Source organism: Kryptolebias marmoratus, linkage group LG7 (assembly GCF_001649575.2).
Source record: "Kryptolebias marmoratus isolate JLee-2015 linkage group LG7, ASM164957v2, whole genome shotgun sequence".
Taxonomy (NCBI): domain Eukaryota; kingdom Metazoa; phylum Chordata; class Actinopteri; order Cyprinodontiformes; family Rivulidae; genus Kryptolebias; species Kryptolebias marmoratus.
Genome location: NC_051436.1, coordinates 5,540,868 through 5,555,545, shown reverse-complemented (window position 1 = coordinate 5,555,545; position 14,678 = coordinate 5,540,868). Strand labels below are relative to the sequence as shown.

The 14,678-nt window shown below is 46.2% G+C and overlaps 1 protein-coding gene across 4 annotated transcripts in view; it reads right to left on the bottom strand.

The window, feature by feature from the left end:
* Positions 1-14,678, bottom strand: part of slc8a4b (solute carrier family 8 member 4b) — a 92,455-nt gene that overhangs the window by 75,076 nt on the left and 2,701 nt on the right. For 2 of the 4 annotated variants that reach the window (XM_017428037.3, XM_017428039.3), the window contains exon 1: positions 11,541-11,643. The exons of 1 other annotated variant lie outside the window; for it this stretch is intronic. The gene's annotated coding sequence lies outside the window, so the exon portion shown is untranslated. Of the gene's footprint in view, positions 1-11,540; positions 11,679-14,678 lie in introns of those variants that run through there. One more of the 4 variants, XM_017428038.3, reaches the window with a different exon arrangement.

Below are 14,678 nucleotides of genomic sequence, written 5' to 3'. Positions count from 1 at the left end.
GGAGGGGGGCGAGGGGGGGGGGAGAAACAGACGAGATTTTAAAGTTGCATTTATCAATATTCTTACATAAGCAATAAGTCAAATTACCGTGTGAGAGAGACAGGTAATGATATTAGTGCCAAAGAGACAGAATTACTGTCCAACTTGGGTTTTATTTTAACTCTGCGGAGCACAGATTTGTTTTAGTTTGGCAGAGCTTAACTACGTTTGGTATTAGTTCATGACGAAATGTAATCAGGGTCGCAAGCAGCAGGCAGGCAAATAGTTGTAAAACAATGAAGGGTAACTATGAGAAAAATATAATCACTTTTTGATCGGAAATAGAAGCCCAAATGATTACTAGGGTTCCTTTACGTCTGTTGGCAAAGGTTAAACTTTAGTTTGGTCACTTATCAGTAATTTTCAATGTATTTGTTTTTATTTTATTGTATTTAATTTTATTTTTGCCAATGGAGAATGTCAACGGGATGACACAGAATTGAAAACTCACATTCACATCAAACAGAGTCAGTCGTTCGGTGGTTCGGGCATCTGATGAAGATGCCTCCCCTTTGGAGGCTTTCCACGGAAAGAGACCCCCGGGGCAGACCCAGAACCTACTGGAGGAACTGTGTCTCCTCGTTCTGCCATGGGAATGCCTCGGGATACCCCAGGAGGAGCTGGAGAGGAATGTCTGCGTTTCCGTCTCAAACCTGCCGCCTCTGTCACCCGACCGCTGAGAAGTACCAGAAAATGGATGAATGGATGGATGGATGGACAACGAAACCACACACCTGTCCTGATAGGACATTAAACCAAATCAGCCAGAACGAGTCCTGGTGAGGTCCTCAGGCGTGCATTAGGAACATATTGGGATTCTTATTACGTCCGCAATGGTTTTGAGTTTTCACAAAAACATTTGTAGCGAGCTCGTGGTGCTTTTTTGTGGTCGAAGCACATTTGGATCCTGGAGGGAGCTCGGTGCAGGACACCCATAACTTGGGGCTCTCACACACTGACATAGTTTGGTTCTGGAGAATCTGAAGCAGGACTGGATGTGCTGGCCTTAAGCTTAAGCTACGATCGCGATTGTGATGAGATCGTGGAGACAACATAGCTCACCGAGGCAGAAGCATCGTGCTAGCAAGCTTGCAGCTGCAAGACTATCCTGTCGGGACTGGCGTATGGAGCCAACGGCTGCACAGGATACGTGGAAGATAAAAAAAAAAAAGCCGTTTTCGACGCTAAGAGGGAAGCTATGTCATGATTGTCCTTCACACAAATAAGTTGCATAGGTGGTGGAGAGCATAGCAGAATAAAACAGAATAAAATTGAAACAAGCTGTAAAACCAGTTGAGGTAGAAGAACCTCGGCTGTAGTTTTGTTTTCGAGCCTGAATAACGTTACAGAGGACACATCTGAGGCGACGAAGCCATCGAAATCCTCTGCAGAGAACGCAGCCAATGAACCGCAGCTTTCTGTACCATCTACTAATATCCCATCTGGCACCTCCCAGTAACCGGTTTAAACTCAAGTCCGTTCGACCGACCATCTGCTCCGACGTACGTACATCGACGGCGGTTTCCAGCATTCAGCTCCCCACGAAGGCAAGATGGCCGAAGCAAGTCGACGTCCTCTCAGATCTTTACACTCTCAGAGATCTGCTGACGTCTTCCTTTTGGGCTCCAGAAACGACGACTTTGCTGCTGTAAAAGTTGTATTTAATCCACTCGGGGCTACGATATTTGATTGAATCTTAAAGCTTAAGATTGTTCACTAAAACCTTTTAAATGTCAGCTAATGACGAAAGAAGGACAGTTTTAAAATCCCTCGAAGAAACAAATTTGTGCCACAGTTTTAGACTAAGTTGAGAAAAAATAAAGCTGTAGTCAAACTCTTGGTTTTATGTAATATCATGATATCACGATATGTATGTTTTGGAGAGGGCGCTCAGCTACTTTTAGCTTAATATCTCTGAAATTCGCCGAGTTACAGACGTTTTTGTGTCCGATAAAGTTCGCCATCTTGACCGGCGTTGACTCCAAAGGTCCATCGGTCGTACATGGATTAACGTCCTGTTTACAGCCCGTCTCATCTGCAAGATCTCGACCTCGTGCACTGAGCCAGAAGGACAGAAAAAAGAGAGGAGCGCTGAACCTTTGGAGGATGAATGAGACTTAAACAGGCATGAATACGAGAGACGTGGGGGAAATTAAAGACTTAAAGCGGCACGGTCAGGGCGAAGACGGCAAGGCGTGAAAAAAATAACAGGGCACACATGGGAGGGCAGGATGTAAACACAGGAAAAGCTGAAAGACGTCAGAAAATAAATCTGCTTGCTAAAGAGGATGAACATCTACGATTTCTTTTCTTCCTCCTTTAAAAACAGCACAGGCTGTGCGTTTCACATGAAGTCTATTCGAGCGTGTCCGTTCCCCCGAAGCTTCGGTCCTTTCTCGAGAGAGCCATAACTGTTAATAAAACAGAATCTGCAGCCGCTGTTTTCAGAAGGTCACCTAGCGTGGCGCATTTGGCCTTCCGAAGCTCTCAGAGCTAAAATGAAAAGGCAGCCTGTAGTGCTCCGGCTTAAAATGGAAGAGGCATTTGTTCCGCTTCATTTCTGTCGCATAAAAGTTAGCGGAGTTACAGCTCAGATGTTCCAGACCACATCCAATAACATGAGCGTTAACAAATTGTTTTACGGCTTTTTATTTACCGCGTGAGTCAGAGTGACGGGACGGGAAGACTAATTAGATTTCATATTTCTCTGATTTGTGTGCTTCATGCGTCGAGGCCATGAATTCGCCTTGCAGTCGTGGACTCAATTTGGGAGCTTAAGGGATTTTAAAGGTCAGCGAATGCTTCATCCGTGCCCATTTTCACAGTTGGCTGCGTAAGTTATTGTTAATTTTATTTTACAGCTTCATTTACGGGTTTTAAAAGAGAGCAGACTGCGCTGAATCTGGTCTAAGCGAAGCTGAGGAATAGACGGCGGCGGCCATCGTTGTTTCGTACCGATTTGTGCTGCCAAGAAGCATCCCTGGAGAAATAATACGTTGGATCTGAAAAAAACTGGCACCTTGTGTAAAACGTAAATAAAACCAGAATGCAGTGAATCACTGTCTGTAAACACAGCTCACCCTGACGTCCACTAACGCTGCTTAAAGCTCTATCAGGCAAAGAGGAAGCCAGATGTGGACACCATCCAGAAACGCCGCCGTCTTCTCTGGACCAGAGCTCGTTTAAAAACGGACTGAAGGTGAAGAGGAGAACTGATCTGAGGTCAGGCAAATCCAAAAAAATTCAATCACAGCACAAAAGCCTGCCTCTCTGATGGTATGGGGGTGCATTACTGCCTATGGCATGGGCAGTTTACACATCTGGAGAGGCACCGTCGATGCAGAAGAGCATCTACGGGTTTCAGAACAACATATGATTCCATTCCAGGACTGTTGAACAACTAGAAGGTCATCCGGGAGGGACTCAGAGTAGAGCCGCTGCTCCTCCACGTCGAGAGGAGCCAGTTGAGGTGGCTCGGGATTTTGATTAGGACGCCTCCTGGACGCCTCCCTGGTGACGTCCCGCCGGGAGGAGGCCCAGAGGAAGACCCAGGACACGCTGGAGGGACTATGTTTCTCAGCTGGCCTGGGAACGCCTTGAAATTCCCCCGGAGGAGCTGGACCATGTGGCTGGGGAGAGGGAAGTCTGGGTCTTCCTGTTTAGGCTGCTGACCCCCGCGACCCGACCCCGGATAAGAGGAAGAAGATGGATGGATTGATGGATGAACAGCTAGAAGCCTCCATCAAACAAGAATGCGACACATTCCCTCCAAAACCTCCAGCAGCTGCTGTCCTCAGCTGTTTAAACTGTTGTTTAAAGAAGAGGGGAAGCTTCAGTGGTAAACATGACCACCTTTTTGGGGATGCGTTGCTGCCGCCAAATTCCAAAATGACTGTTTTTTTCCCCCCAAATTGGTACGACTTCTCCGTTTACTATGTTCCGTTGTCGAATAAAATATGGCTTTGTGAGATTTGCAAACCGTCACATTCTACTTTCATTCACATTTCACGCAACATCCCAATTTCTTTGGAGCTGGGGTTGTACGTTTTTTTCCACAACAATAACAACAACCCCAGCGCGGCTCGCTGTGAATCAGCACACACACACACACACCTACGATCCCTCACACATGCTGCCGCCGGAGGAAGTGTGTGTCATCTGCTGAGGGTTACTCGCGAAGCGACCGGCTCCACTCCGCGGCGGCGCTTTCTATTCTTAGCAGCGGCACGGAGAGCCTCTCTGCATATCAATGGGCCGCTCATCTTTAAACATCATCTGGTGGGATGGCAGCGGCGACGACGGCATCAAGTGTGCCCTGCGTCTGTTTGAACACTCATCTGTTCCCAGTTATGCCGCGCGCTGGCTTGTGAATATCAATCGTATCTGTATGTTTGTTTTTATTTTTCTAAAATTTGCCTCTCGTTGTTTGCTGGTTGGTAATGATTATTGCTTCAAACACAAGAAGAAAGAGTCGCGTTTGGTTGTTTGCAGTCTCTCAAGCGTTCTACAGACATGGCCTTTAAAACCAATATCAAGAGTTAGATAATTAGAACCCCACTTTAAAGAGCTAAACTATCCCTTTAAGAGAAGGGGTAGGCACAGGTGTATAGGTTGGGGTGGGGCGTGTAATGCTAGGAAGAGTGAAGCAAATCTTTACGGGTCACGATGGGATATTGGTACTTTCCAGTTCCGATGAATATCATAACCGGAAGATGAATTTGAGAGATGAACACCTCGATACACGACTGACCTTGTTTTCTGTTGTTCCAGTAATTTAATTACCTTGTCGGCACGAGGTCATGCTTTAACGACTTACCGCTAACTTCCACTCAGATTAAAACGCCTCTTTGAATTGTCCTCGAACGGGGAGGGAATAAAACCGCATTTCCAGGTTGGCGAGCTCGAAAGTTTAATGGTCTTCCTGGGGAAACGCGCAGAGAACAGGTGGTGTTTTACTTAAACGTCTTATTAAATACGCCGGGTAATCGAGATATAATGACCCTATAACTTACAACATATTGCGTGAAAAGGAAGTAATGGGCTAATACGTTAATGAATAAGATTACTCGAATCATTAGCATCAAACGTGTGCTTGTTGCTATTTACCGGAGCGCCTCGTTGTTGACTTTAACGTTTTGATTCTCAACATTTCCTCTGCTACATGTGAATTACGATTAAAGTAGTTCACATGTGCTCCTGAGCAAACACTGACAGGTCTCCTCGCGCTAACTCCAAAGCCGAATGCATTAATCAAGCCGTGGAGCCGTTTGCTCGTCGCAGGCTGCTCTCCGTTGGTTGTTAAGAGTCTTTTTCGAGCCCTTTCAAAGCCCCCGGTTGCCAAGGAAACCTTCTGGTATTTTCCCCATCCCCAAATGTGTTGACATTAAGACGGTGACAGCTGACTTCACCGTACCGAAGTGAAGACGCCGCGAGTCGGCGCCAATTGCTGGAGTGAGAGAGCCGGCGGAGGACCTGTCCGTCGTCAGATTTCAGTTTGATCTCTTCCTGTCTGGGCTCGGCGTCGCCCGCCGCCGGTCCTCGAACCGTCTCTGAGCAGAGACTCAACAGGGACTTGTCAGACGTTAATGTTGTTTTCTGAATAACTCAAACAGTCAATAAACTACGGGTGTGAAAAATCACATATTGTTGCTTTTTAGTAGCTGAAGAATGACATCGGGTGAGTGAAACCACCGAAGACTGGACTGTTCAGAGAACCTCACTCTGTCAGAAAAATAAGTAGTACACAATTGTACTTTAAAGCAAGGATTACCAAAGTTGGGGTCAGGACCCCAATGTGGGTCACCCAATGCCAAGTAGGGGTCCTTAGATCATCTTCAGATATCAAGTTACAACTAAAAACCCAGTTTTTATGATACATTTACACCATAATTGTTACAGAGAATTGAAATACAAGTCATTTAATGATTTAAAAAATTGCAAAATGGATGTTAAGACTGTTCTGTGTTCTCATTAAGCTCTTATTTAATAGGATCATCAGCACTTTTGGATGTTTAAACAGCCTACAGATGGGGTCACACACCTTTGTCACTGTTATTTTATGGGTCGGAAGCTGAAAAGTTTGGGAACCGCTGCCTTAAAGGGTACAAAGGCTTGTCACAGGGGTGGTACCCTCAAAGGTACTATTATTGTACCCTCAGCAGTGGGTACTTATTTGTACCCTTGTAGTTTGTACCTCATGAAGGGCAGAACTGTACCTTTAGTGACAGGTACCCTTCAAGTAAAAACAGAAAAGAAACTAGTCCTTTACCAATGTGAAAAAATATTTTATCAACATTAAAGTATAATATGAAATAAAAATGTAAACTATATTTGATGTTAAAATCCACTTCTTAGTATTTGTGTTTAATTTTTGCTCAAGAATACTTAACTATAGCCATTCAACTATTTAACATATTTTGTAACCTATTACCTCCAATTCCAATTGTTTTAATATTTTTTCTTTCCTTAATGTGCATCTTCTGAAAGTGTACCCCACAATCATCAATAAGGAGTACATATATGTACCAATAACTAGTTGGGAACATATATGTACCTTTAGGTCCTCAAGAAGTACAATTATGTGCCATTAGGTTCGATTATTAGTCCTGTAGGGGTACGTAGGTCCAGGCTGTACCTCAGGGGACAGAAATGTACTCCTGCTGTACCCCTGTTTTTGAGAGTGTATATGTTCCCATTAAGATCTGCTGCTTGAATTATATTTTAATTTTGGCAACAGTTTGACTTAAAGCCAGTACCTCACTGGGCTGCTCCTGCAGGTGAACAGAAAAGGGAAGTTTCGCGGAGGTTCTCGATTTCTTTTTGCGAGTCGCAGAGGCTCCGCCTCCTTTCGCCTCGAACCGTGGATTCGTTCTAACAAGAGAGCCGCCGACGGTACAAAATACACCCGAGTTGTCGAAATCTAAAGCATGAATTCATTCACGCAGCAACCCTGAATACGAACATCTAGAGCTGGAGGCCAGACAAGGTTTTCGCAAAGGGCGTGACCTTGAAATCAATAGGGATCACCCCTGACCCGTGAGGTGCCCAGCTGTGCAGCTTGACATTCCTGTATTAAAGGGCTCGGACAAGAAATTGTCCACAGACAGAGGGACAGACGAATGGACAGAGCCATGAAATAATTAAGCAGACAGTATGGGTGTATCATACATTTTCTGAATCCTTAGAGTCTGTTGAGCATCGCAGCTATTAACTCTCGTGTCCCTGATGTCCCTGGATGCCACAAGGCGAAAAAAAAAGGCGAAAATAGTGGGAAAATGTGTATTATTGTTGGTTTAAAGAGCTGCAGTGACTTCTGTGTTGGTCAGAGAAACTCAAAACTTAACTGAAAGCCAAGAGGGTCCCCTTTAAAATGGTACTAAACACTGTATTATACACCTTTTGACAAATGTCCATACCTTGAGCCTAAACCAGACATACACCTGTCTCAAAAAACAGAATTTGTCCAAATTGGTTAACTTCATGAGCTGATAACTATGACTAAGCTACCACTTTGGAAGGGCTATCATACCAAAATATTATCTAGAGCTGTTGTGTCCAGTCCTGGTCCTGGAGGGCCTCCATCCTGCAGGTTTTAGATGTTTCTCTGCTCCTCAGCAGGTCTTCAATTTCTGCAGAAGCCTTTTAATCACTCAGGAATTCAAATCAGGTGAGTCAAAACAGAGAAACAACTAAAACAAGCAGGATAGTGGCCCTCCAGGACCAGGATTGGACACCACTGATATAGAGACATGTATCTTTTTAAAAAATTATCATTAGGACCAAAGAATGGACTAAATACATCCTGTCCTTTATCACGTGTGCCTTCAGCCCTGTCATCATTGTTTGGATGACACATCTGGTCGTTCCTGCGCCGTTGTTTTCATGCGTTATACCACGAACAGTAAAAACAAACACAACAAAGCAAAAAAACATTTGTGAATACTTTCTACTTCCTCGTCTTTTCTTCAGCCTGTCATACCGCGGTTTGTTTACTTTCACGTCACGTGGGAGAAGACAGCAGCGAGTCAAGCGTACCTGACCCAGAAGAATTTAGAAAAAAACAAAGTCTACCTGACCCAACCAGACGCTCCTGTTCACCACTCGTTGAACTCCTGTACAAAGTTGCCCAATGTTGACATATTTCAGCTGCGAAAGCCATTCGCCTTCAGTAACGACAACAAACGCTGTTCTGTGCCGTCAGAGACAGCAGCTAAGTGCTAAAAAGGGTTTTGATTTTTGAGAAACAGAAAAACACTTAGTCCGTAAATTTGGACGCAACTCTGCCCCTTTTTACTTTAATCGTAACTAACGTTCAAAGATTCAGCTCCACTTATGAGTGCTAAAAATAGCTTTTTGAGATCCAAATGCTTTTGGTTTCACAGATTATATTCAAACACGTAAACAAATCACTGCCAACAAAACCAGTTTTAGCCTTGAAAGCCCGAGAAAACAACTGGTTTGATCAGGTATATTATTTTTACTAACATAAGGGAACCGTGTGCCATATTTACGAACATACATGAGCTTTTCCTGCCTCATAATGTAAGTTATCCATGAGCTACGGTTCGCCGCTCCTTGGTAATACCGCCATCTTTTAACGCACACTCGCTCAGAGGAGAGATGAGGATTATGACCGGGGCTTTCCTTAGAAAGTAGAAACAACACGCGTGGTCGCTGGTGCCAGTAATACACGTAAACAGATTATCCGGGACGAGAATAACGGCCCGAGACGCGGGTTACCACCTTCTGCAGTGAGCGGGGAAGTCCTTGTGTTGCTAAAAGGACTTAATGGATTAGTCGAGGATGCAGTCCCAGGGAAGGATATGCAAACAAACAGAGAAAACAAGGAAGCCCGTGGTACGTTTGGCTCTGGAAGAACAGGAATACGGGCCGGGGAGGCAGAAAAGTGCAGACGAAAAAGCACACACAGACGGATAGAGCAAATATTAATATTGACAGTTCCGCGGTATGGCCCAAAAATAATGAATAAATGCATGATTTTACCAAGAAACACCCCCCCAGACTGGCAGCCGTTTCCATTCACACAGGAATAGTCAAAGGTGGTATAAGTCAGAGAATAAAAAGAATAAATCCGTTCGGCTCAGTCAAGAAAAGTTTAGCTCATCGCTCGACGTTGACCCTTCCCTCCTGCGGTCAGAAACGCCCGGAGGACGACCGGCACGCTGACAGCATCAGAGCTGATTAACGCCGAGGCTTCCTGCAGCTAATATCATCCGAAACCGATCTGAGACGAGCAAATTCCTCCGTCGACGGCGCTCACTTATAGACAGCTTGGGTCCCTGAATTATTAATTTGGTGGCATATCTTTTAGTTAATAATTCATCCCAGCTGGAAAAGGTCCCAATTGCGATCATCATCATTTTTTAAATCAGTTCAGCCGTCGTCATGAAAGAAAGATACAAGTAAAACCATCATCATCGCCGTCCTTTTTATTATCAGGTCAACTAGAGTTTCCCGCCATTTTCTTAAAGTGGGGACGCAAACTTAAGGTTCTGTTCTGTTCCCCCCAACTTTGTTTTATCTCCTAAAAGCAAACTAGTCTTTATCAAACTTAACTTTACTTTTTTAGTTACAAACTAGAAATTTAATGATAAAAAACTCCAACGTGTTTTACCTTTGAGAGCCGCTGCTAGCTGCTAGCCGGCTAGCTCGCTAGCTGTTGCACAACATAGAAATGGAAAAGAAAGATAAAGTTGTTTCTTTTTGTTTGTTAAAACTGTGGCGCGTCCTTTTGACTGAGTCAGACACATTGACATAAAAAAATTTAAAAATTAAAAAAAGATTGGAGAAGCCAATTTACGGAGGTCGCCATTTTGTATTTTTGGAGCCAGAATCTGCGTACGAAGGATGTGGGGCTTTGTGGCGCGTCTCGCCTGCTGGACTGAAAAGATGTCAAGACTAAGTTTGGTTTCCTACATGTCAACATCTGTTTATTATCCCCCGCCTTGTCTGGATAATTTGTCTGTTAGTAAAATATCACACAACCCACTGGACGGGTTTCCTTTAAGCTTTCGGAAAGCATTGGACGTACTGATTACCGAGCTGAATTCTGGCGTGGTCGTAGCTTAGACTGATCCCCGGCCCGTTTCCTGTCCAAGTCAACTCTGTCAGCAAAACATCTCATGAACCAATGGACGTGTTTTAATGAAACTTACTCATCTACAGCCGATTACCTTTCTGAGTCAACCGAATTCAAGATGTCCGCCACCGCCAGCTGACCTTAGAAGACAATAAAAATGGCTGCAGTTCAGTGAGGCTCACAGATATGGAGCTACATTTCCAACACGTACCCCCGACAGATCGCACGTGGAACATTATTTTCAAGGTTTGACCAACAAAAATGGCTCCAACTCCATCATTTCTCAGCTTAAGGTGGACTTAGTTTAAGGTGGCGGGTGATATGCATTCCTTCAGTTGGGTATTTAGTCTTCAAAAAGCCACCTGGCTCCATTATAAGACTGTGACCCAGACACTGGTACCCACAGTTTGTAACATCATTGGCTGTGCGTCACGTCTGAAAGCCGGGGCTGTTCAGCTGGCCGCCCAGGAGCCCGCATCCAACCATTTAAATCAGAAAAAAAAAACAAATAAATCTGTGACAGAAACATCTGAGAGGTGATCCTGTCATACAGACGATCTGTGACGGGGCTGTAAAGCTCGCCTGGGAGTTCGTTTAAAAACAAAACTAGATTTTAAATCACAAATTAAGCTGACAGTAATTGCCAGACGTCCCGGCCCCTGAGCTGATGGCTTTCAGTAACTGTGCCCCCCCCCCCTCTTAAAGGACTGCAATGAATCTCAGACAAACTGTTCAATGATTCAGGAGGTGGATGAAAACCACGGAGAGCATCATAATGAGCGAAGATTTATCACCTCTGGTATTGTTGCCACGATATTCAGCTGTATCGCGATATCAATGTTTATCAGACATCGCGCCTGTTGCCCTGTCCAGATCTCTGTTATCAGCAGACACCCAGCCTCCATCAGCCTCCATCAGCCTCCATCAGCCTCCACCCTGACCCCCCTGCAGGTCCTCACCCTGATCCCATCATTCCCCAAACCGAGGCGCGCTGATTAGAAGCGTCTAATTGGAGCTCGGGAAGGCGTCTCCGGCACCGAGCAGGGCTCTGACACACGCACACACACACACACACACGCACACATGCACGCACGCGTACACACACCTGAGGTAAACCCTCTCGGTTCCCTCTAACCTCCGCGCGCCGCCGCTCCTTCCTCCGATCGGCGGCTGTGGAGAAGAAAGTGGCTGCATGCCTGAGCACACACACACACACACACACACACACACACACACTGACTCGGCTTCACCTCACAGCAAGAGGATGAAACGGGGCGACTAAACATTCAATATAACTCATATTTTGTTTAAATAAATAAATAAACAAAACAAACAAATCCCCACAAAAAAAAACAACAACAAAAGAACCAGCGTCTCTTTGCGTCTCTCCGCGTCTCCTCACCGGGTCTTTGCGCAGGAACAAGTCCGGGTTCATTGGTTCATCCTTCCCTCCGTTCGCCTCCGTTTCACCAGCGGAATAAACGTCTCTCCTCCTCCTCTTCCTCCTCTTCCTTAGCAGAGCTCACGCGCCCTCCCCGGTTCCTCCTCCTCCTCTCTCTCTCTCTCTCTCTCTCTCTCTCTCTCTCTCCACCTCCCAGTTGTTGTGATGAAGGAGCATCCCTTCTCCTCCTCCTCTTCTTCATCTGTCTCTCCTGGGCAGAAGGACGTGGAGAGAAGAAAAGCTGGAAAATTAAATATATATAAAAAATAAAAATAAAAAAAAAGATAAGGAGTGGAGGGACTAATGGGGAAAATGAAGTGTTTTTTAAGCTAACACAAGTCTGTTTTCAGAAGTCTCTCGTTTTTAAAACATTTTTTACACTAATTATTAAAATAAAACATGATAAAAGCCACTCGGGTCTCTCCTGTGGTCACTCAGCCGAACAGGAACCCCGAGAAGGCAGGAAATAGTAAATACAGACAATGACAGGGTGAAATGGCTCTTTTTCTTCCACCGTCACTATCCGCCTGATCAGCCTGGGGTCACAGTTCTCCTTGCGTCCACATCCTGGGAGCTTGGCTACGGTTCTGTGGATCCTTTATTTTTGGATAACGTTGGTCACTGTGGGTCAGAGGAGCATGAAGCTGCTTGGTTCAGTAATTTGTTGATGGTCCCGAAGTGAACCGCCGAGTTTAGGAGGCGGGAGACGCGGCGGTCTCGCTGCCAGCACCGGGACGAACTACAGGAAGACACAGAGTCCGCCTCGAGTCCTCCCTGCTGGTCCGGGGGCTCTTCCGTTTTGTGGAGCGAGTTTGCAGCTGTTTTCTTACCGTGTTTTCCGCACTATAGGGTGCATCGTCAATGAATGGTCCATTGTCGATGGCCTTAATGCTGCAAGCGGTGAAGCTTTGTAGTTTCACCAAAGTCGTACTAAAACATAACAACTTCTTACATATATAAGGCGCTCCGGATTATAAGGCACGCTGTCGTTTTATGAGAAAACTGAAGGCTTTTAAATGCATCTTATAGTCCAAAAAAATACAGTACTTGCTGATTTTTTGGGGTTTTTTAAAGCATTCTTCTTTTGCTGCGTTTTTTTCTTTCCATTCGTTTTCTTTGTGTTTGTGTGTTTTGGGGCGTGCCTCCTTACCCGTCAGCGGCGGGCTCGTTTGAACCTGTGGGCCACCGTACTTTAAGGGTACCAACAAATCTGCCTGAACCGTTTTAGCGTATCTCTGTAAAATAAACAACAAATTGCTTCTTTTCGCATTTTGTTGGTTTGCTCCATCGCATACCGACGGCATGCAGACAAACATTTAGGCGGCTGCTTCCGACTGAATCCCTTCTTACAAGAAATGAGGCGTTTTGTTTCAGTCAGCTGGGAGCGTAAATATGTACACATATACTTAGACTCAGATACGTGGAACAGGAACTCAGACTTCGGTCCAGCCAGCCGGCCACCTCGACTCAGATGGCGCAGAACCGGGACACTCCGATGAGAACTGGGCTACTGGGACAGGACGTTTCGCGGACGAGGACGGCGAGCTGTTTGAATGCCAGCTGGTCGTCGAAGCGGCTGGGGCTGCAACGCCTAAAGACGGCCTCGAAGAACCGTCGAGCTGCCAGGCCTCTAGTCGTGGACGAAAAAGAAGACGCCTGAAGTGAAAGTCCCAACAGGCCATGTGGGGGAAAATACAAAAAGGAAGCAAGCTCAGAGGAGTTTCTGGAAGATGGAGGGTCTTTTCCAAAACCGAAACGAGGAGCCGAGAGATTGGTAGGGAGAGAGGGATACGCGCCGTCAGGAGCGCGAGGAGAGGCTCCGTTTCGCCGTCGTGTCTCGACACAGCTGATCAGAGCTCAGTCTCGGCATGAAGCGTGGCCTTTGCGCCACAGGCTAATTCACACCCCGAGGGAACGTCGCACACACTCGCGAACGCACACCGACAGCTCCAGCTCGACTCGAATATGCTGCGAGGACGCTGCGTCACACACACACACATCTACCCATCAGGCAAATGTGATCCTGATGAGTGGAAAACCGACGTACATGTGTGACGGACGAAAGTAGACGCCGCACCGACAGCTGCAACATGAAAGGGTTAATTTCAGGCTCGTTTTTCGTCTCACGAGAAGAGACGGCGTTACAGCGTTTCGGTTGGACCTCGCGAACAACGAGCGAGACCTCCTAGGACGCGTTAGCGCTCAAAGCGTTCGTTAAGAACGACTCTCGGCTACTACCGCACCAGATTTTTCCAGCTCAGCATCCGCAAAACTGACAATTACAATATTCTGCTAACACGGAACACAGATATTGACGAAAAAGAGCTCCGCTAATGAGGAGCAAGCTGCTTCGAACAAACACAGAAGCAAAACTTTCTCTCTCATCTTCTCGTTAGTTTTCCCCGATTAATGAAATCAACCGGAAGTGAAAAAAAGCGTCGACTTTCATTTTGCTTCTTAGACACTGTTAACTGGAGGAGAAGAAGAAGGAGGAAAGCATCAAGGCGCTTCGTGTCAGTCTGCGTTCCCGTCGCTCGTGCTCCGTTGAACCGCGGGCTCCTCGGGGCTCGCCGGACGTGTCGGAACTTCCTCTCCCCGCCGCGTTGCGTAATCCATCGTGCGATGCGCGTTTTCTGCTCTCGCGCCTGCCCCCTCTGAACGTCGCCGCGGACGGCTCTTTGAACGAGGAGTCGGTTTAGAATCTGACCCAGGACTGACGCTCTGACGCTCCGGCTGGAGGCGCCTCGGGCGGCGCAGACACGAGCCGCTGCACTTACACCACAAAAACATTCAGCTCAGATTAAAAACGAGGAACTCCTTGAAGGTATCACCCGACACCTTTCTACGCCGGGTGTTTCGACTAAGGTGTGCAGAAAGCTGTAGCCGTCACGTCACATCCAACCCCGCTCTCAGCCACTGCCTCTTTCAGGTTACCCAAAATTGTCGAAGGTGAGCAACTCGGTGACAGACAGACTCGGGAGGCCGAGATAAAGGTAAGTGATTTTATTTACAAAGGGATGGTGAAGGTCCGGATCTGGAAAGGATGAATGGTGAGTATATTGTTGTCTAATGGGTGGCTGTGGTTTGAATAAGAACTAG